This window comes from Chrysemys picta, chromosome 10 (genome assembly GCF_011386835.1).
Source record: "Chrysemys picta bellii isolate R12L10 chromosome 10, ASM1138683v2, whole genome shotgun sequence".
Classification (NCBI taxonomy): domain Eukaryota; kingdom Metazoa; phylum Chordata; order Testudines; family Emydidae; genus Chrysemys; species Chrysemys picta.
Window position 1 is genome coordinate 33614825 of NC_088800.1, and position 23625 is coordinate 33638449.

The following is a 23625-nucleotide window of genomic DNA, read 5'->3' on the forward strand; positions in this document are numbered from 1 at the left end:
GCTTTGAGTATAGTAACTACGAGACCATCTTCAACAAGCTCACCAGGGAATGAATTGCTGTAGAAATCCTGAAAGGGTTTCAGGACTTGCTAGTTCTACAGTCCAATTGCATGTTGGCCCAGTGGTTTAATGCTCACTTGACTGCTCAAAATTACTGCTGACTGGGAGAATGGCTGAATGATGATGCAATTGAGAAACACTTTCTCCTGTTTACAATGCTGACGAACAGTTGATCATGTAGGCCCCTACAATTTTTGTACTGGCAAAATGATTTTGATTATGGCTAAGATTTTTTTTTTTACTAAAAGGTTTCAGAGTAGCAGCCGTGTTAGTCTGTATCTGCAAAAAGAACAAGAGTACTTGTGGCACCTTAGAGACTAACAAATTTATTTGAGCATAAGCTTTTGTGGACTACAGCCCACTTCTTTGGATGCATAGAATGGAACACACCAAAAGAAGATATTTATACATACAGAGAATATGAAAATGTGGAAGTAGTCATTGAGTAGTCTAACTGTCACTGAGTGGTTAGAGAGGTTGAAGTGTTCTCCCACTGGTTCAACCTCTCTAACCACTCATGACAGACTTGAAGGTGGCAATTTTGCAACAAAAAACCTTCAAAAACAGACGCCAAAGAGAGACTGCTGAACTTGAATTAATATGCAAATTAGATACAATTAACTTAGGTTTAAACAGAGACTGGGAATGGTTGGATCATTACACTAATTGAATCTATTTCCCCATGTTAAGTTCTCCTCACACCTTCTATGGGTCATCTCAATAATCACTTCAAAAGTTTTTTTCTCCTGCTGATGATAGTTCATCTCAATTGATTGGCCTCTTACAGTCGGCATGACTACTTCCACCTTTTCATGTTCTCTGTATGTATAAATATCTTCTTTCGCTGTGTTCCATTCTGTGCATCCGAAGAAGTGGGCTGTAGCCCACGAAAGCTTATGCTCAAATAAATTTGTTAGTCTCTAAGATGCCACAAGTACTCTTGTTCTTTTTACTAAAAGTTATAGTGATATAAACTGTACAGTGAATGCAGTTATATCGCTGTAAGGTGTTTGAACCAGTATAGCTTATTCTCCTCCCTATATGGTATAACTATACTGGTATAAAGTACCTTTATATTGGTACAACTATGGACTTGGCTACACTGGCGGTGTACAGGGCTGCAACTTGCTGCGCTCAGGGGTGTGAAAAAACACCCCCCTGAGCGCAGTGAGTACAGCGCTGTAAAGCGCCAGTGTAATCAGAGCCTGCAGTGCTGCATGCTCGCTCGCAGCACTGCAAGCTACTCCCCTCGGAGAGGAGGAGTACATACAGCGCTGCAAGAGCTCTCTCGCAGCCCTGGCGGCGCGACTACACTCATGCTTCACAGCGCTGTGAAGTCCCGAGTGTAGCCAAGGCCACTGCCTGCACTAACAGTAGAGTTAATGCAGAACAAACCCTTAGTTTCCTTTGTTCCAACAGCAGTTTCCAGCTAGTACTACGTTTAAAAGCTTAATATGACCAAATATAAATGGCTGTTTTGCCTTGAACGAGTTGATATTTTTATTCACATTGAAATAATCCATTGCGCAGAATTTTGTTTGGCCCAGAAGCTCCTGTCTAAGATGGTGATGAATGAACAGGAGGTGTGACCTACCTACAGTGTAGGTGCAGGGGTGCTTAAGTGGGCATTTTATAGATGTTTGATGAATAAAATGTAAATTGCACCAATGTAGGGTGCAGGTCAACAAGGCTCTGTATGGGAGAGGATCTGCCCTTGTGGGTCTCTTTGCAAAATTCAAGTTTAGGTTCACTTGCTCTTTAGTCCACTGGGTTGGTTTCAGAATAAAATATAGTTACCTAAGTGCAAGGGGAGGGAAGGAAGCTTAAAGAGACCTATTAATTTAATCTAGCTCTGTAGAAACATTGCCTCAATTTTTGAGAATTCCTGCAATCTCCATCTTGGGTGTCCTACATGCCTATTGCTGTAGTATGTACACTATTTCAGCCCTTTAACCCCACTTCCTAAGAGTTTGCAGTGTTAGAAAAGTAATTTAACTTAGACTAAAAGTCTGGTACTCACTACCTGGGTTTACATACTTGACAATATTGTATCAGAGGGGTAGCCGTGTTAGTCTGAATCTGTAAAAAGCAACAGAGGGTCCTGTGGCACCTTTGAGACTAACAGAAGTATTGGGAGCATAAGCTTTCGTGGGTAAGAACCTCACTTCTTCAGATGCCTCTGTATTTGTGCAAGTTTCTTCATGAGGTTGATAGATTTCCATTCCATAAGGCTAAATGCAGTGCCTTGCCTGGTGTCAAGTATCAGAGGGGTAGCCGTGTTAGTCTGAATCTGTAAAAAGCAACAGAGGGTCCTGTGGCACCTTTGAGACTAACAGAAGTATTGGGAGCATAAGCTTTCGTGGGTAAGAACCTCACTTCTTCAGATGCCATACAATATTGTGGTATAGATATGAGTAAAGGTGAGGGCAAGTGTCTAGCCAATGTCGAGAACACTGCATTTTCTCTAACAATAAATGAATTGCTCCACAAATCAATTTCCCTACTTACAGAATACTTTATTCTTCTCTGCTTTGCACATCCCTGAAACGAAGCCATGTCCTGGCCTACTTCCCTCCTGAAAACTATCCCAGGGCCACTGGCAGCTGTGACTGAAGAGGGGGACATCTTCAATGGAGGCAGAGCTCCTTGCTGTAGTGCCGGCTGCCCTGCCAGAGGAGGGACAGAGGGCAGGGCAGCCTGTTATTGGGGGGAGAGAGGTTCATACTGCAGCTGGGAACAGAGATCCCCCCCTTCCCACCATCCAGCTGGATCAATGGATTTTTTTCAGCAGGGTCCCCTTTCCTCCCCTCTCAGCTGGGAGTCAGAACCCTGGAGTGGGATGGGGGGGGGGGTCTCTGCAGCAGCTGCCCCCATATCCTCACTCGCAGGTAAGAGAAGGCAATAGGGGGACCTTGCTGCCTAAATCCAGTGAACCGGGGAATGTCTCTGTGGAGGGGAAGCTGCTGCGCTAGAGAGGTGCCAGGGTGGGGTGCGGGTGGGGGGTGCCTACTCCAGCTGGGGGGTGGGGTGGGGGTGAGAGGAGGAGGCGGCTGCATGGTCGGGAGGAGGAAGGCAGACCAGTCCCAGAGTGATGACGCGTTTCCTGCTCTCCCTGGGTAGGGGGCTCCGAGCCTGGAGTGAGCAGCAGCTGCAAGAGGCTGAGGAGGAGCAGAGCGCAGGAGCAGGCGGCACTGGCAGGCAAGGAAGGGGGGAAGGAAGCGAACTGCAGGGGTTAGGCGCTTTGCAATGCAACAGTAACGCCTGTCCCGGTAGGAGCCTCTGAGGAACCCTTTCCCTCTCCTGCTATTGCACGTTGCATGGAATTTCTCGTGTTTCTTTTTTTAACCCAGGGAATAATCCCTGTGTGCACGGGCTGAGTGGTGGGAATGCAGAAAGCCAGTGCGAAGCCTGGCCGTGCAAAGGGAGCGCTAGATCTGCAGGGGAATGAACCTCCACCTGTCTTTTGCATGTAGCTATTGCATTGCACTCAGCCTCGCAAGGAGACGGGTGAATTTTCTTGAACCTGGTAGAGGAATCTTGTCTGGAAGCTCAAGGCTGGCTCGGCTCAGCTTTCGCCCCTGATCCCTTTTCCGGTGATTGGGCTTTTGCAAAAAGCAGACCAGATGCATGGAGTGACCCTTCCAGATCCGGCTGCTGGAACTGGAGCGTGTTAACGCTTGTTGATAGCTAGTTTCATTCCAGCACAATCTAATCCACGCCGAAACGCTGCCCTGCTCACTGGAGGCTGGCTGCAGAATGGAGGAGACCCCGGGAGCTGTAATAAAAGCCGTTTTAAACGTGGAGTAAGGCTCTTCCCCTGCCCTGCTTACATCCCCCCACCACACCCCCTCCACCGGAGCAGGCTGCTGCACGCGAAAGCAGTGCAGACTAGCACGAGAGGAGACCGGGGAAAAGATGCAAAAGGGGCTGCTTTGCTTATTTCCCTCCTGCATCAGCCGGAGCGAGCTCGGTGTGGAGCAATCCGCTGCCTCTTGTAATTTAACTCTGGGGCCCCAGGTCTGGTTTGGGGGGGCGGGGAGCCGGTGGAAGTGGCTGAGGGGAGGGAGCCATATTTTTGTTACTCTGAGATTTTATTAGACCAGCCCACGTTGTATGCATTGAGCAGCAGTAAAGCAGGTGGTGGTGTGCGGCTGGGGGGGGGTTTACACACCGCCATCATTCCTTGCCTCCCGTACGTGTGTCCAGAAGAGCCAACTTCGGATGGGGGGGCTGGGAGGCGGGCGGTGGCTGATGCAGGAGCTGTCTGGCTTGGCTGATGTGCACAGAGGGTGAGAGATTGCACTGAAGATAAGAGCTTCCCATGCGCGTTACAAGGCAGCGAGCGCCGACCTCTCAAGGACGATCATTTCTCTCTCTCTCTCCTTTTATTGCTGAGAGGGGCGCGGGGTTGGGGTTCGGCAGCGGGGCTAGTTTGCAGGTTGTGGGAGAGACGCAGGCTCGCCCAGCAGGCGAGGGATGGACCCTGCGCTCGGGTGGGGAGAGCTGCGGGCTCTCCCAACTCTCTTCCTCTGGCAGGAAGGCAGGGCAGATTCAAGGGAAGGGGGCGTGGGAGGCTGGCGGAGCCTGGGGGATGGGCTGGCAGCGTGTGAAAAGACGAGCGGCTTTTTCTATCGGGGCCCCAGAAAAGCTGTTGGTAGTTCCGGGGACTGTTCTGCCCCGGGGGCGAGCATCTGTCTTCACAAGGTGTGAAGAACTTGGTCTCCCAGCGTGGGTCGAGTGTGTCGATTGTACTTGTGTTGCTGCTGAGGTGGGGTTATTTACACCTTCCGTGGGGCTAGGGTTTCCCGTGCCTTTCTTTCCTTTGAAATGACCCTAAAAGGTGCATCTGTTTTGCTTGCTGCATATTCATGCCTTTATGTTGTGATTGCAAGATGCCCCCTAGTACAACGTAGGGTAGTTTCGTAGCAGCAAATTGACCTCTGCAAGCAGTTGGCGTAACAGGATATTTGCAATTTTAACAATAAACACTGGTGATTGTTTTTAACATTATCTTAGGTTATTTACATCCTTTGCAGGTTTTTTTTTTGCTCTTCATTAACTCTAGATGGATCACATTCACTTGTTTATTGTCTATTTCACTTAGTCTTTTGCACTAAACCAGTTCTGCAATGCCTGGCTTTAAATAACAAGATAACGTTCACTGATTTAAAAAAAAAAATCCAAAAAATTAAACAATTGCTCACTTCCTTTCCAAGTCTTGTAAAAATGTACTTTGTCAAACTTACTTTGGGAGCCAAGTTTCATCCATGTTCCTTTCATGCCAGAGACTGTGCTCTAAGTTTGAAAGTATGCTTCTAACAAACATTAGTTCATTTTGTGTAAGAGGTTCTGCATGAGCAGGGAAAGAAAACCTAAGTGTGCATGGTGGGAATCTTACAAACACTTTCTCATACTGGAAAAAAAAACTCAGATTGTTTGCAGGTATGATGTGAAACACCACATCTCCTGCATGCTAATTTATTCTCATTTGTAGGGCCGTGTACTGCATGCCAATATTGATGAAAGCTGCCAGTATTAGTCATAATATCATATACAAATCTAGCACATGGAAAATTTCCATATGTTGATTCTGTTTGAGATAACAAATAACTGCCATGTAGTTACTCATTTATGCTAACTTTTAACTCCAGCAAATGAAAGTATAGACAAGTCGGTTTGTTTAAAAAACAAATTAGAGAAACTATGTGAAAATAGCTGGATAAATATTATTACTCCTGTGATCTACATCCTATATGAACTGAGTGCTGTGATATTTTTGACTTTTTACTCACTAGTTGCTGCAAAACTACAGGATTATGTTGGGTTCTCTTGTTGCCTGTGCATCAGCAGCAGAACTGTGGAATTTAAATCAGATTATAATATATTTGGATCCCGGCTCCAGATTGAATGCTGTTTGACTTCTACTCCCTGGGCTGAGTTTGCAGGGTTGTCAGAGACAAACTAGCTCAGTTTACAAGTTTTGTATCTCAAACTTTACAGCAAATATGGAACCTCAGAATAGCACTTCTAGTGACTTTACAGTATTAACTGTAAAAAGAACGAGGAGTACTTGTGGCACCTTAGAGACTAACAAATTTTTTTTGGTGTAAGCTTTTGTTAGTCTCTAAGGTGCCACAAGTACTCCTTGTTCTTTTTGCTGATACAGATTAACATGGCAGTATTAACTGTAGTGCTTAAGTTTGAGTATTGCTGAATAGCTGACCTGCATAGTGTTAAAATAACATCATCTGTTACATGATATGTAATGGAATGTGGTAAACTCTACTTTGAATCTATTTGAAATGTTGCCAGAACACGGTAGTAGTGACTAAAGATTTTTTGCAGTGGTGGTTAAACTAGCGGGGATCATAAGATAATAGAGGTGGGGTGGAAATAAATGTACCTTCTGGAGTGATCACTGTAAGCTGCCAAGGATTAAGTAGTTCAACTCTGAGCTCATTTGTTATGCAGTTTGATTTCTTTTATCAGTTGCCAGCTAATCAAACTGCTGAATTCTATTTAAATTAGAAAAATCACCTGCAGTTAAAATACAGCTGTGATAGCACATAGCTGTGTTTTATTCTATACAAGTCTCAAGGTTTTTATGGCTTGAAAGATCTCTAGCTATTGTTGAAATCCTGTGATGTAGCTTGAACAGGATAAGCTTTATGGTGACTTAAAAACTCTGCTTGTGAAAGCTTTTTCCTCCCCTGTTAGGTACCAAATCTGGAAGGGTCCTGACCCATTGAAGCGAGGGTGTTCATGGCTTTCAGAACTGGATTTATATAATGTATGTATGTTTGTTTGTTTGTTCTGTACAAATGTGAGGGCTGGGCATGGGCAGGTTCCAAAGCTGCCGGTGGTGAATTAGTCATTAGAGCTAGACAGCAGTGCAGGCATCCAACTCCATTCATTTCCGTGGCATTCTGCTACTGGTGCATTATTCCAACCTCTATTGTCAGCATTATATGACTTAATGTGATATCTAAAGTAATGCCTACATATTAGTGATAGGTCGGCCTCAGAAATTTCAATTAAACATCCAGGTTTTTTGGCATCTTGAGTTTGTAAAACTGGCCTAGGTATCTGGCTAGAAAAGGCTTTGGCTTTCAGATGCTGCTGCTCCACCAAGTCATAACGAGGAAAGGTAGAGACAAGAAAGTGTGTGTAAAACACTATACCCAACTTTAGAACATGAAAGGCCTGCTTCATATTCACTATCAGAGGTTTGGTTTGCATGTTTACTAGTGAGTCCTTCCTTACTATTTGCAGACAATTGAATGCTGATAAAGTAGAAAATAGCAAACAGAATGGAGGAGTGGTTATGAAGGACATGGGAGTTGTCTGTAATGCTTCATGCATATTACAGGTTCAAAGGGTTTGATTTTTGTTGTGGTGTTTGCTGTAGTATTACAAAGGGTTAAATCCAGTAGGCGTTACCTGCACATAGCAGGAAAGGGAACAATAGCATCAGATAGCCCCATTTACCCATAATTAAAGGACAATGCAGGTGTCACTGGGCATTTGAAGATTCACCTCTGACTGTGCTGATTTCAACAGTCTGGCTTGTAAACATGGGAGTGGGAATCCATGTGAGGAAAAGAACCAAGAATTTAGGAGTGTATAAAAAGTCCCTGGAGATGAGGGGGAAGAGGGAGGCAGACACTACGGGGTAGTCCCCAGAAGTTGGGGAGTCTGGGATGAGCTAAGCCTATGTAAACCTTTACGTAAGATTGATATGCATAGATTTTTTTTATTGTATTTATATCCCCTTTCTCTCATGCTTTGTTCCCACTGTTGATATTAAATAAAACTATATTTATTTGTGAAAAGGGCATCTGGTCACTGAATAAACCACTAATCGCAGCTCCTGAAGGGAAGACTTGCAGGTAGCAGATCTGACAGGGTTCAGCTGCGTCAGCATAATTGATACATACGTTAAAATGACCCTGGGCCCAGACTAAATGTAGGGAATTGTGAGACTCCATCCCAGGACAGGTGAAGGAAACAAGCCTATCATCTGAGGGGGTGCATTCAGAGATCAGAAGAGTGCAGCTAGCTCTGAAACCATGACTGGTAACCCACAATACTTGGTGCTGAAGTGTGAATGTTGCATTTTTAGTTTTCAGAGTATTCAGTAAAGCTGTGCCAGACTGGGAATCTTGCTTCATGGTGGTGTCAGGAAACCATTTCCCTGGGCGTGGTGTACACATATTTATCTTAGAATTGAACTTGAATTAATCTGGGAAGCTGGTAAATTATCACTGTTTTCCAGCCAAACCCATAAATTGGGATTCCATCTTCTGAGATTTATCCCCTCAGTTCTCAAAGTTTTACCAAAGCATCCTGATAAAACTAGAAAATTGAGTGCCTGAATTTGCTACATGATGGTTAATGTACAATATAGTCATCTTAAAATACCTTTGCAATACCGCGGTGCTAATTTCTCAGTTAAGTCCGTCCTTTTACTTGGCAACAGCCCTGTTTCTGCCAAGCTGAGGTCAGAGTGGTACTTGAAATTAAACAACCTACACTCTCTTTTGTATTCAAAGCCATTATCTTTCTGTACGTGTGCACTGGGAAAAAAGTGTCAGAACTTAAGACACAAAGACAGAGTTTTGTGCTTTAATATCTGACAGCTTTTGTATGGTTGAGACTTGCTCTTTCTTTTAAAAAGATGACTTCTCACCTTTGGGAAGAGGGGGAAGAAAAATGTTCAAGGTACTAAATCATCTTGAATAATAATTAAAGAAATAAATGAATGGTACTATCTGGGTCACTTTGCTTCTTGGCCAATGCAAGGATAACTTATATTTTTATCAGTGGTGTAGTTGGAACTAGTTCCAACTACACCTCTAACCCGATATAACACGACCTGATATAACATGAATTCGGGTATAACGCGGTAAAGCAGCGCTCCGGGGGGCGGGGCTGCGCACTCCGGCAGATCAAAGCAAGTTCGATATAACGGGGTTTCACCTATAACACAGTAAGATTTTTTGGCTCCCGAGGACAGCGTTATATCGGGGTAGAGGTGTATATATCATAGCATTTAGTGATTTAACAGGACTGGAGTAACGGGATTAGCACCTTATGTGGTAGAATTGTCTCCCACTGCAAAAAGGCCTCATTGATACTTCTTGAAAATTGTCTACATTGCATCTTTCAAAAAAAAAAAAAACTGAACACAAAAAATATATATAAATAAATCCTGTTTTTCCATCTCTCTTGGCTCTTAGTTTGGCCTGGCTATATTTATTGTGCATATCTTATATAAAGATTGTTAGAAAAGCCTGCTGTTTCTCAAAACAGTGGGTCTTTCTGGACTCAACGGCATTTCTCTATTCTGGAATTTAACTGTTTCACATCACATTTGAGTGTTGTGTGAGCATAAAATAAATTTGAAAACTCTGACATTTTGACACTGAAGCCTTTTTAGCATCAATCTGAATGGATAAGAACTTTAACTAGTCTTAAGGTTATTGATGGCAGGACTGGCTATTTGAAATTCTGTTCTAACTGACCCAATAAATAGTTGTTTTAGTTATAGGAATAGTTGGCCTAGTAATGTGGTAGCAGTGGAGGTGAGAAATGAGTCTGCATCAGAGATGATCCTGGGGTGAGGAAAAGGGAAAAAAATAGTGTGATACAGTCTAATTGGTGAGGTTAAAGGATAAGACAAATAAGACTTTTTGTAGAACTAATACATGAAATGCTGGAGACCTATTCAACGTGTTGCATTGTTGTGATCCCAGACAGAATCAACCTGCAGCTAGGCAGGTGTTTTTATATGAAACCAAGAAGCAGGAGGAAGAATAGCAATTTAAGTTACTACCCTGAAGTGTGGCATACATGTAATTTTTGGAATAAGACTTCCCAGTCAGCCAGGATTGTTTGTGAGATACATTCCAACCTAAGGAAATAATTGCCTTGATTTTCTCCCGGGCAGAGAAATGTCTCCAGTTTGTAAGGGAGAATTGAACTGTCAAAGGAAAGGATCAAGAGAAGCAGCCACTAGTGCCGAACAAGAATATGGGGTCAGGCCAAAGGAATCTAGGAGGAAGGACAGATCAATGGAGAATGCGGACATCCTGACCCAGTGTGTATTGTGGAAAGCCAGCACTAAAAGGAGGAGGAAAATGCCCAGCCTATGCATAAAGGTGTGGGAAATGACCACTTTGTATCCATGCTGAAGCTACCCCAAGAGAGAGAATGCATGCAATGGCAAAGGATGTGGTGACCTCAGAAGACAAGCTAAGAACTCTCAACATACATATAGCTGATTTAACTGGTGCGTTTGCAACTTCATATATAAGGCCAAAAAACCAACTTGATTCCAGCTGGATTGCACAGCCAGCTGCAAAGTAATCCAGCAAGTTTTAAAACCAGCAATACTGGACTGGAGAAATGGGACCAAGTGTTGGCTAAGTACAATAAAATCACTCAGGCTAGTGGGTAAATGCAAGTGGACTAAAACCCATGCAAAGAGATAACTGTTTGGACTTTGGTGCCCAGTTGGTGAGACCGGGCAATGTTTTTCTTTGTTGGGCAGGACAAATGATGGATTTCATTACCCTACAGTACCAGGAAAGCAAACAAATTGGAGTGGGCAACATGGGCTTTGTCCAGTGTTGCCACAGAGTAGTAAGGTGTACTTAAAAATGGACACCTAGAGGGCAAGCTCAGGTTAGAGATGATCCCCAGGTACTTCCCATGAAATGTCCAAATGTTGAGTTTTGTCAGTCCTGGTGGAGCCATTGAAGCAAGTAAAAAGAACAGGCATACTTGTGGCACCTTAGCTCTGGTCTACACTACGAATTTAGGTCGAATTTAGCAGCGTTACATCGATTTAACCCTGCACCCGTCCACATGACGAAGCCGTTTTTTTCAACTTAAAGGGCTCTTAAAATTTATTTCTGTACTTCTCCCCTGACGAAGGGATTAGTGCTGAAATTGACATTGCCGGGTCGAATTTGGAGTAGTGTGGACGCAATTCGACGGTATTGGCCTCCAGGAGCTATCCCAGAGTGCTCCATTGTGACCGCTCTGCAGGTACACAGGAAAAGCCCTGGGAACTTTTGAATTTCATTTCCTGTTTGGCCAGCGTGGCGAACTCAGCAGCACAGGTGACCATGCAGTCCCCCCCAGAATGTGTCAACGTTCCCCCTATCATCTCCGTCCTTGAGGTTATTGCAGATTAGAAGGTGAAAAAAATGCACTCGCGATGACCTGTTTTCCGAGCTCATGCAGTCCTCCCGCGCTGATAGGGCACAGTGTAATGCATGGAGGCATTCAGTGGCAGAGGTCAGGAAAGAATTGCTGTGTTTGCTTAATGGCAAAAGTATCATGCCTCGCTAGCGATCCTGCCCGAGCCAGGTCGCTGTGTCAGCCTTGGGCGGGGGCATGACCGCTTTGTGAGCAGGAAGGCCATAGATATAGACTTTGCATTAGAAGAAGAAGAACAGGAGTACTAGTGGCACCTTAGAGACTAACAAATTTATTAGAGCATAAGCTTTCGTGGACTACAGCCCACTTCTTCCGAAGCAGTGGGCTGTAGTCCACGAAAGCTTATGCTCTAATAAATTTGTTAGTCTCTAAGGTGCCACTAGTACTCCTGTTCTTCTTTTTGCGGATACAGACTAACACGGCTGCTACTCTGAAACTTTGCATTAGGTAGCTTCTGTAGCTAGAGAAAACATTCCTGTGCATTCGGCAAAGTCTGTGGCAAAAAAAGAGAAGCCCCGTAGTGTAGTGGTTATCACATTCACCTAACACATGAAAGCCCTGTAGTATAGTGGTGATCACATTCACCTAACACACGAAACGTCACTGGTTCGAAACCGGGCAGAAACAGTTCACTCTTCCTTTTTCTGACTCCCCTCCTGCATTTTTAGTCTTAGAACAGACCGCGCTGTGAAATTTTACTTTGCATTATATCAATTATGAGTTAAATAATATGGAAGCTCTCTCTGTTATAGTCCCGGGTTCCTTACTCTTTCAGCTGCTCTGATAAATTAACATTTTTGTTAGGGGCAGGGGAAAATTTTCATGAAGCCTTTCATAGGGTCACTGTGGGATAGCTACCCACAGTGCCACGCTCTGAAAGTCAATGCTAGCTTTGGTACTGTGGACACACTCCGCCGAATTAATGGTCTTAAGTGGGGACACACACAATCCACTGTATAACATCGATTTCTATAAATTTGGCCTAATTTCTTACTGTAGACATACCCTTAGAGACTAACATTCTATGCATCCAATGAAGTGGGCTGTCGCCCATGAAAGCTTATGCTCAAATAAATATGTTAGTCTCTAAGGTGCCACAAGTACTCCTGTTCTTTTTGCAGATACAGACTAACACGGCTGCTACTGAAACCTGAAGCAAGTAACAAGCTTGATGAGTTTCTTACAGCTGTCAGAATTAGCAGTGGCGAGTGGGTCAACTGTCAAAGTAGCCATCCGTTAATATGAATTGATGCAAAAATGCTGAGTGGAACACTGAAAAGAAGTTGAGGATATGCTACCTGAGATACCAGCGCACAAGCATTCACTCTTAAATGTTAATGGGTTCTAGAATAACAAGGTAGGGGAATTTTGTCATCCCTTCTGACAAATGATGTTGGGTACGTGGGCCTGTGGAAACTGATTTACGCTGAAGTGTTTAAAGATAAACTGAATCAGATTCAAGAGGCATTTGCAGGCATCAAGATTGTGGCCAGTGAGGGTATGATATCAAAAGAAGGGGCATGTTTTGTGTCAGGACCATGATTGCAAGCTGCATCTCCTGCACAGGTGCTGGGACTGAAATAAAAGGCTGGATGTAGAAGAGCTGAAGGCATTGTACTAGCAACTGTTGGCCCTAACAAGAAATCAAACATACTCACTGTTTGCAGCATCTGGAAGAAGCCCCAGGTAGTCTCTCACCAGGGGGCATGGAGGGCAAGGAATGGCTAGTCAAAGCCTGTCCGTAAATAGTGTCCTTATTTTTGTTTTAAAGAGCCAGTGTAATTAAACTGATCCATCATTGGGGTGTAGGAAGCAGCTGTTGCTTATCTTTAGGCTGGCTGTGACTTCTCTGCTCCTGTATGGTGTGCTGGGGATCACTACAGAAAGATGGGGAACCTCTGCCTTCCTGGCATGCCAGCTGGCTCTGTGTGGGAATAACATTAATTCACTGGCATAGTGTGTTGGAAGGAGTGATGCATTAATTGGGTGCAGACTCAAGCCAGTGTGTGACGAGAATCTTCAGGCCGAAGAAGTGGGACATAGTCCATAGTTCTTCATGAATCCTTCCCAACAGGAAGGATGTGGTTTGGAAAGATCTTGGTGTAGCAGCAAGGCTTGGTGCTTGTTGAGGTTTACCCAACATACACGTGAACTTATCTGACTGAATGTACCTGAAATTGAAAGAAGTGGTAGGAAACAAGCTATTAAGTGGATAGAAATGAAAACCTAATGAATGTGTAAACATCACCAAGAAACAGGCAGTAAAATACATGATTTTGCTTATTCCAAAGCGTGGGAAAATCAGTTAGTTTAGATTCTTCATGGTTAAATATACCAGTGAAAAGAAGTTGTGTATATTGAAATGGAAGACAAGACCATGTCCGAAAGAAGCTGCAACAGTCACTTTTTTCCTTGTTGCAAACGTTTAGCACTTTTAAACATAAAAAATCAGGAGTCACCTGTTTGCCTTTGCTACCCCAAAAATTGTAAAGCCAAATGTGACTATTTCATGAGCAACTTAAAGTTGCAGACTTTTATGTTAATATATAATTCAGTGCAGTACAAAATGACCTGTCTTCCCTTGTGTCACTGACGCATGTACTCCTTTAGCCCGACTTAAATAGGCAGATCCACTACTATCTTCTGCAGTTGAAGACAGGATAAACTAAGGAAGTAAACATACCTATGCTACAAGTCATCATAATCAAACATGCATAGTCTACTGAGGACTGGTTGTGCTAGTCAGAGTGTCCACTGTTAATGGCGTCACACCAGGCATCGTGTAGTGATGTTCCCAGATCTGGCTCAATCCTGTGAATTCATGAATCCTTGGCGTGACCCTGTAGGTGGTGCCAGGTAGGGTCAGGCCATGCACAGCTTTGCTTGTTGACAGAGAGCATGGTGTGCTGGGGTGTCTTGTCCATCCTGGTGACATGACTGAAGAGCGTACAATGCCACTTGTTAAGATAATGAACAATTAAAGGAAGACCAGATCTTTGGGGTTATGATTTTTCTCAAAGTCAAACTGGTCAAACAATGGAACTAACTCAATAAAGGCTGCAAATATCTATACAGGAAAAATGCATTTCTACTTAATGCTATTATTGGTTCCCTTCTGAAATGGAGAATCAGAGTTTGTGACTGAAGATGCCATCCAAATATGAGAGGGAGCTCTCTGGCACATGAGGCTGATAAGAATAAAATGAAAGATGCAATCAAAACTAATTTCTCACATACAGGTGTCCGGTATGCTTCTACAATCCTAAATCATTCTGTAGAAGTTGCAATTTCTCAGAAAACCATAACTCTTCTGGTCAGCTGAAGAGGGAGAATGGATGTCCCAGCTTAACAGTGACATACTGTGCCGCTCTTGAAGACTGTCTTCTATATTTGAGTCCAGCTACTATAATAGTTGAAATGCTGCCTGAGCACAAAGTTGACTTAAATCTCAAAATGGTGCTCATATTGTACAGCTGGGGACTTTGTAGAGTGATGCTAAGGTATTTAAGGAAGTTTCAGAGACTTTACAGGCTACAGGTTTGATACTGTTAGAGTAAAAAGGAAACTTGACTAGCTAGAACTAGAATGGCACAAAATCAGTAAAAATTAGAAGCTATGGAACCTTTCAGTGAAACAGCCAGCGTGACTTAACACAATTACAAGGGTGATTGAGTTCAAAAGATGAAAAGTGGATGAAAACACAACCTTAAATTCAACACCAAAGACCTGGATTTCTGTGTCAGTTGTGCTGGTGAAATAGGTTGTTAGTTTACTGAATCAAAATCATGGAAAACAAAGTGGGGAAAAAAGACAGTGGAATTGAGAATTATTTAGTTTTTAAAAAGACCTGTGTTGTTATGAAACCAACTCAGTACTAACTGGATATTTGGCTCACATGGATAGGCTGAGTTTTTGGAGCAAAAAAAATTGGTGGAGTCTGTTTCTAGAGGCATGTAAGAGAGATTGGCCTGAGAGATTCGTGTGGATGTGATGATTATTTTGTCTTAACTAAGCAACGCAAGTTCTTCCCTTTAGACCAGGGGTCGGCAACCTTTCAGAAGTGGTGTGCCAAGTCTTCATTTATTCACTCTGATTTAAGATTTCGTGTGCCAGTAATACATATTAATGTTTTTAGAAGGTCTCTTTCTATAAGTCTATAATATATAACTAAACTATTGTTGTATGTAAAGTAAATTAGGTTTTTAAAATGTTTAAGAAACTTAATTTAAAATTAAATTAAAATGCAGAGCCCCTGGACCGGTGTCCAGGACCCGGGCAGTGTGAGTGCCACTGAAAATCGGCTCGTGTGCTGCCTTCAGCACGTGTGCCATAGATTGCCTAACTCTGCTTTAGACAGTACGTGTCTCTTTCTGTGTTTTGAGGATTCACTCTACTTAGTGTCTGGCTACATTTAATGGAACTTCATGGTTCAGTTTGCTTTTTCCCAGACTAGTATTTCAGTTTGGGTGGTGTCAGTAACAACAAAAAAGCTCAAGTTTCTGCCTATTGAGGAAATCTAACTATCTCGTTTGAATTCCACCTGGTAAGACTACGCTATATACTGACAGGTTTCAGAGTAGCAGCCGTGTTAGTCTGTATCCGCAAAAAGAACAGGAGTACTTGTGGCACCTTAGAGACTAACAAATTTATTAGAGCGTAAGCTTTCGTGGACTACAGCCCACTTCTTCGGATGCATATAGAGTGGAACATATATTGAGGAGATATATATACACACATACAGAGAGCATGAACAGGTGGGAGTTGTCTTACCAACTCTGAGAGGCCAATTAAGTAAGAGAAGAAAACTTTTGAAGTGATAATCAAGATAGCCCAGTACAGACAGTTTGATAAGAAGTGTGAGAATACTTACAAGGGGAGATAGATTCAATGTTTGTAATGGCTCAGCCATTCCCAGTCCTTATTCAATCCTGAGTTGATTGTATCTAGTTTGCATATCAATTCCAGCTCTAAGGTGCCACAAGTACTCCTGTTCTTTTTGCTATATACTGAGGTGTTCAGAACTGTTCATGGTGTGGTAAGTGGGATCTCCATAGCAAGCGTAGCTCTAGGGAAAAAATGGAGTGCCAGCTGACATAGTACTTGGTTTGCATACAGTGAGGGTTATCTTCAAATCGCTTGCTGACTAATCCACCGATGCCTGTGAGGCAGTAAATAAGTATGGCATTTTGTTGAAGCCAACTCCAGTTAGAAACTTTTCAACTTTGGCTTTTAAGAGCTCTTTTACATAGAAGAGTGCATGCTTGAAATGTCAGCTGGGAACGTACTACTCAGGATGTTAAGTGCAGCTGTGTAGCGTATGTACTACTAGAGTGTACCTTTTTGGCAGTATTGCATTCTTGTTTAAGGTTTCCAGTAAACTGCTTTCTAAGACCCTGAGCAGGCAAAACTCTTGTTTGCACTAGAGCGCTTAAATATTGCCGCTTTGAGTGTCCTTCCTCAGTTCTAGTACCCACACAAGCTTGTCGTGATGCACAAGCATTCCAGTTGTATTCTCCCCTGCCCTTGCCCACCATTATATGACATGCACTAGTGCAGCAGCTGTACTACTGTTTTTGGCCTTTCCGGTGCAATACCAAATGCTCCTGTGCACCCTTAACTAACAGACCTGTCTGCTCAGATGATGGACCCGCTGCCTGAATCACTTGCAGACAGTGGGTAGGCAGGCTTGACCATCCAGGCAGTACTTGTCTGGTTTTGGTTTCACAGTTAGGCAATGACTCGGAAAAAGATCAGGGGTTGTGGTGGATAACCAGCTGAATGTGAGCTTCCAGTGCAGCGCTGTGGCTAGAAGAGCTAAAGTGATCCTTGTATGCATAACAGAGGAATCTTCAGTAGGAGTAGAGAAGTTATTTTACCTCTGTATTTGGCACTGCTGTGACTGCTGCTAGAATGTGGTGTCCTGTGTCCACAGTTCAAGAAGGATAATGAAAAATGGAAGAGGGTTCACAGAAGAGCTATGAGAATGATGGATTGGAAAACATGCATTACGGTGATAGACTCAAGGACCTCAATCTATTGATCTTAACCAAGAGAAGGCTAAGCAGTGACTTGATTACAGTCTGTAAGTACCTGCCTAGGGAACAAGTATTGGATAATGGTCTCTTTGGTCTAGTAGAGGAAGTTATAACATGATCCAATGGCTGGAAGTTGAAACTAGGTAAATTTAGACTGTGTAACAAGGTGTAAATGTTTAAGAGTGAGAGTAATTAACCACTGGAGCAATTTACCAAGGGTGGTGGTAGATTCTCCATCACTGACAATTTATAAATCAAGATGGGATTTTTTTTTCTAAACATTATGCTCTAAGGATTAATTTGGGGAAGTTCTATGCCTGTGTTATACCGGAGTTTAGACTAGATCATCACAATGGTCCCTTCCGGCTTTGGAATCTATGAATGTGGGCTGGCCATCTCCCAGTCCCTACACCAATTTCTCAGCACAGAGAATCACCCATACTTAAAATACAACTTTGTTTATGCTTCTATGAAGGTACTTTTAAAAGTTACACAGGGTGTCACCTGAGTAACAGAAAATTCAGCAACTGCTGCATGCCTGTGCACACAGGTTAATGTGCTTATTTGCTCAAGTCCATTCATTGCCAAAATAGCATCTTCTTCTCACACTTGGGTATGTTTCACTGCACCCGATAGTATTGGATGAGGGAAGGGGGCACAGAGGAATATTGTCTTGCTTTTAGACCTGGGCCCCCAGATCACTCTGATCTTACACCTAGAGAGAGGCGTGCCCAGAGAGCCTGCACAGCTGCCAATATGGTGAAGTTATGGATGGCTTTAACTTGATGTCTTTTTGTTTTTGCAAGTGTCATGAACTTACTTTGCTCCTCCTCACTAGTAGTCCCTTCTTCAGAAGCAAAATGTTGTTTGCAGTTTATGATAATCGAAGGCAGCTTTCAAATACACAACATAAAGTGGATGATGGGTTCTTTCAGCACAAGGCATAGTTGACGTGAGCATTTAGGGTAAAGTAGCATGGTCCTGGGGCACTGGACTCATACTGGTGAGACCTAGCTTCTATTTCTGGCTCTGCCACTGACTGCAGAGTAAAAAAAATCACTTGACTTGTTCCCCTCCTATCCTTAGTCTGTTTTTGTCTATTCAGACAGCTTGCGGAATTCTTTCTAACCTCAGCAAGAAGAACTCTTTCTGTGTTTGTACAGCCCCTGGCACAATAGGATCCTAATCTTGGTTAGTTCTTGTGTTATCTTGGTGACTGCTGAGTCCTGAAAAGGAAAGTTAAGCTTGTTTCCACTTCTTGTTGCAGGTAAATGAATTGGTGACTAAAAATTAAACTCTTGGGACAGAGTGTGAAATAGAAACAGTAGCTGAGAACTTGATGGGCAAATCTCAGGTCATCTGTAAAATGGTACAATAGTTTATTTGGAAGTAAATGTGAAGGTTGGCTCTTAAGTCTAAAGCACACAGTACCAGCATGTTGAATGGAGGAGTGCAATACACTTCTACCTCGATATAACGCTGTCCTCGGGAGCCAAAAAATCTTACCGCATTATAGGTGAAACCGTGTTATATCGAACTTGCTTTGATCTGCCAGAGCGTGCAGCCCCCCCCCCCCCCCCCCCGAGCGCTGCTTTACCGCGTTATATCCGAATTCGTGTTATATTGGGTCACGTTATGTCGGGGTAGAGGTGTACTTAAATACTGGAATTTAAAGTGAACTAAAAGGCCTTTGTTTGCTCATAGCTGAGAGTTCAAGATCCTAGCTATTGATGTAACACCACTGCAACCTAGACATATGCTAAGTGAGCTGTGGTCTTGTCAGGTAACTAACGCTTAACTTAAGTATAAGGTCATATTCAGGTAAAGGTCAAAATCTGTCATCAAGTCTGTACGTATGGCTGATTTCTTAAGACTTGCCTAGAAGTTCTTAACGATTACCTCTTTAGGCAAAATCACCAATACAGAGGATTATAAGTGATTTGTTTCATATTCCCTCTGTTTGCACCTTGCCTGTCACTCCTGTGCTTCAGGACATGGTATTTAGTTACATAACACCCGTACATCCTGACAGCGTGCTGATTTTAATGAGCGTGTCTGACAAAGCGTGGCCCTAGGTCTTGAATGTTGAAGCTCTAAAGATAAGAACAGGAGTACTTGTGGCACCTTAGAGACTAACAAATTTATTAGAGCATAAGCTTTCGTGGACTACAGCCCACTTCTTCGCGAAGAAGTGGGCTGTAGTCCACGAAAGCTTATGCTCTAATAAATTTGTTAGTTTCTAAGGTGCCACAAGTACTCCTGTTCTTTTTGCGGATACAGACTAACACGGCTGCTACTCTGAAACCTGTCTAAAGATAAGCTTTCTTAAATGATTGTTGTCTGTGACTCCTAAGAGAAAGCAACCATTGTCATTCAGTTTGTAGGGCAGCCAGCACAAAGCAGCCCTGGTTTTGATTGAGGCCTCAAGCTACCATCTTAAAACAGATACAGTCCTTGGACTGGTACATGAAACACATACCTGCTACACGGGTGCCTTGGGGCACTTATTCTGTCTTGCTACGTGCCTGCTGAGGGACCAGTCATCCTTTCTTGTGCTGCTCAGCTTTCTGTAGCTCCCATTCATGAGCCATGAGTAGTAAAGTAAACCTCGAGCCTGCTAGGGGGAGGGAGGAACATGGAGGACTGTGGACAGCACAGCGTGAGAAGTTACTCAGAGCTGTTAGGGAGAGTTTCCCCAAACCAAAGAGGAGGAAGACGTGGATAAAAAGGCAAATGACACAATCTCATGCAGTTGTGACACCCCCGCTCCTCTCCTCCCCCAACTCTAGCAAAGGCCTTACAGCTTTGTAAAACTGAAGATCTGCAGTATTTGCTACTTAGAGGGACTTTCAGTTTTTTAAACCTACATACTAGTCTAAAATTACCTTGAATTCAGAAATTACAAGAAGGGTGGACCAGTGGTTAAGGTATTAACTCAGGCCTTGAAACACTCAGGTTCAAGTCTCTGATCAGACACACTTACTCTGTGACCTTGGATACTTCACTTATGTGCTTTGTTTCTCAGTTCCCTATCATTAAAATGGGGATAATAGTAGTTCCCTACCTCACAGTGGTGGTGTAAGGATAAATACATCAAAGATTTAGGTGCTCAAATACTCAGTAATGGCCAGATAAGTAGCATAGATAGAAGTTGAATGCTATTGCAAACTCAGATAAAAGTAAAACTAATTAGAAAGTAGAATCAAGGCAAGCTTGTTAATAGAGTTGGCCTTCACTTTTTTATTTTTGATTTTGCATCAAATAATAATTAAGCAGACTCCAAACTTAACTTAAGGCTCTTTTCAACCGCTATCTTGCCACTGTTCAAGAACCTAACAGTATTCAGAAAGCTTAGTGAGATACCACTTAGAGACTTACCTAAAATGTAATTGATTCAGTTGATATAATATGTGGTAATGCTCAGGTACCAGTGTCCTGCTGCATTAGTGGAGCCCACCTACTGGTTTTGGCTGTACATCTAGGTTATTTTTGAAGGCCATCGGGAGTTTACTACTACTTTTTTCAAATGAAAGCAAGTGTATCTAAAGTCTAGCTTGACCCAACAGAAGAGAGATTTCTAGAGTTGCCATATCTGGTAAGTAGAATTTGTCCTCTAGACTTCATAAGGTATTTGCTCGCTTCTAGAGTTAAAGCTTCAAAAAAGCAAAATAAGGGAACTTTGGGGACACTGGTGTTTAGATAATTCTGCATTTGTTCTGTGGGAACTAAGGCTATGTCTACACTACAGCTTATGTCGGCATAATTTAAGTTGCTTAGGGTGGGAATAAATCACCCCCCACAGTGACGTAAGTTATACTGATATAAAGCCGGTGTGGACGGCACTATGTTTGCCAGAGAGCTCCTGCCACTCACTGGGGCTGGAGTAGTTAAACCAACGGGAGAGCTCTCTCCCATCTGCTTAGACTGGCTACATTAGAGAGCATACAATTATAGCCATGCCCTAAGTGATTTTTAGAAGGGATATGAATAGCAGGAAGTTAACCGTGGATGTTCCTTTACATGACAGAAGAAAACAAGGATATTTGAGATTGCTGTGCAAGTGAGGGTTTTGGGCTTTTTGGAGAGGACAGTCAATTAGTTGGGTCTTCCTTGTGAATTAGCAGATGTTAAGGTCTTTTGAATTTGTGATAATTGGTTAGGCTCAAGTACACTTATATGCAACTGCATTTCAAAATTATATGATTCATATTTCAGACTTACCAAAATAACTTCTTAACAGTAAAAATAATAGCTTCATTTGCTGAACAACAGCAATATTGAGGAAAACCGTATGAATGAAATTTCTTTATAAGTACTGGAGAGACAAGGTGAGTGAGACATACAGCTCTTCAGGTGACTTGAGTAAGTTGGTCCAATAAAAGATATTACCTCACCCACCTTGTTTTTCTAGTATCCTGGGTCCAACATGGCTATAATACTGCAAATTATAAATACCGGTCTATGAAGAATGAGATTATTTACTTAGTGTGTTACTATACTGCAGGCAGCTAATGGAATTCTGTATCAGATGGCTTTTGGCGAAAGAACTGATATTTTGGTCTAGGTTGAAGTGGACATATCAATTGCCACTAGATAGTGAAATAGTTGGTACGCTTGATGACTGCCTAGGAGTGAATAGCATGGAGGCTGTTCTTCGCTTTCATTGTTAAAATTATTCCTTGAAGTTCAGGGTTATGGAGCGCCAACAGGGTGGGTAGGCAAGTTTGTACTGGACACTCTCAGTAAAGGAGGTAATTCTTGAGAGTGTTCAGTGATGCTTAAATGGTGCCAGATTAAAGTAGTCTCTCAAGTGTTTAATTAGGTTAATGCTTTAAAAATGTTGACATTCAAAACTGATTTGGATTAAAAAAAACATGTTAATGTGGTTTACTATTGGTCATGACTAACAGTAAATAAATTAAGTAGGTCATTTGGAGCAGAACTTGGAAGGGAAAACAGTGCACTTCCAGGAGAGTTTTTATGTCTTTTGTTAAATAGCCTTGTAGTGAAATTCAGTTATTGCTCAAGACACTAGCCACAATTGCTGAATTTAAGAGCCTATTTTTATTATCATGAGCAGTGTTTCCCAAACTTGGGATGCCGCTTGTGTAGGGAAAGCCCCTAGCCGGCTGGGTCAGTTTGTTTACCTGCCCTGTCCGCGGGTCCGGCCTATCGCGGCTCCCACTGGCCATGGTTTGCTGCTCCAGGCCGGACCTGTGGACAGGGCAGGTAAACAAACTGGCCCGGCCGGCTAGGGGCTTTCCCTACACAAGTGGCATCTCAGGTTTGAGAAACACTGATCATGACCATACTGACTGGATTAACGAGTAACTGGTTCCTGTCCAGATTAGTCATGTTAAGGGAGAACATCAGACTGGCCGTAGGTTGTAAATAGGTTATATTTCATGAAAATAACTAGAACTAGCTTTTTGTACTATGTAAATCCTTAACTACTTACTCAGTGTTTGAATTGGCAGACTGTGACTGTAGCTGCCTGCTGCACTGAATGGTAATTTATGGTGTGTAAGCCTGATGATCAGATTAATTTAAGTATTAAATGTTGGGGAAACTTTAGTGTTAAATTCCTTACCATTGTCAGGTCTTTTCCTGGATGCTATATTAAAATGTAGATTGAGGCGATGCTATCTCTCCTTTGCAGAGTGGTGGTAGAAATAAAAAAATAATTAAACCAATTAAAACAAATGTCTGTTTCAAAGGTTGTTATCTAGTTTTGAACTGGAAAAACAAGTACCTGATGAGTGTCAGATCCTGTTTCTGCTGTAGTCTTCAAAATGAGGATTCATAGTACATAAAGTGCACTACTAGAGCCTATCATATTGTGCACTAAACAACACTGAGAGTCTGGGTCAGACTGTCAGCTAGTGTTTTTTCCAGGCCTCTGTTCTTGGCTTGTTTTGTGGCAACTCTTGTTACAGTCAGAGTGAGTCTCAGGTTATAAGTGAGTGAAGTAACAAAAGCGAAGAGTTTTAATGTCAGGGAGAAATGAAAATAACTGCATCACAATGCCCACCATCTGCTGTAGAGCAGAAGTTTCTCTGCTATGTGGCTTTGAATTGCCTGGATTAGGAGAAATCTCTTTGGCTTACTTTGCTCCCACTTTGTGTTTGTAATTTGAAGTACCCCAAGTGAAAATAACATTACCTTAGTCCTGCCTAAAATAAACTGCAGCCAGGAGCAGGTTTGACCCTTTCTGTAAGTCTGTTTGAGCAGTGTGTGAATGTTGACTATTTGAAGTATCGTAATTGACTTCTCAGTTAACCACCACAGAAGTGAATGGGGCGGT

General features: G+C 42.7%; 1 protein-coding gene and 1 long non-coding RNA gene across 9 annotated transcripts in view; one reads left to right on the plus strand and one right to left on the minus strand.

Annotated features, from left to right (window-relative positions):
- Positions 1-3156, minus strand: part of LOC122174054 (uncharacterized) — a 30710-nt gene extending 27554 nt beyond the window's left edge. Inside the window, exon 1 of the long non-coding RNA XR_006175343.2 lies at positions 2569-3156. This is a non-coding gene — a long non-coding RNA (uncharacterized LOC122174054). The remainder of the gene's footprint in view (positions 1-2568) is intronic.
- TLN2 (talin 2) overlaps positions 3134-23625 on the plus strand; it is a 378548-nt gene continuing 358056 nt past the window's right edge. For 3 of the 8 annotated variants that reach the window (XM_005285029.5, XM_008164097.4, XM_005285035.5), the window contains exon 1: positions 3197-3329. The gene's annotated coding sequence lies outside the window, so the exon portion shown is untranslated. Of the gene's footprint in view, positions 3330-4247; positions 4350-23625 lie in introns of those variants that run through there. The other 5 variants (XM_065558350.1, XM_065558353.1, XM_065558354.1 and 2 more) reach the window with 4 other exon arrangements.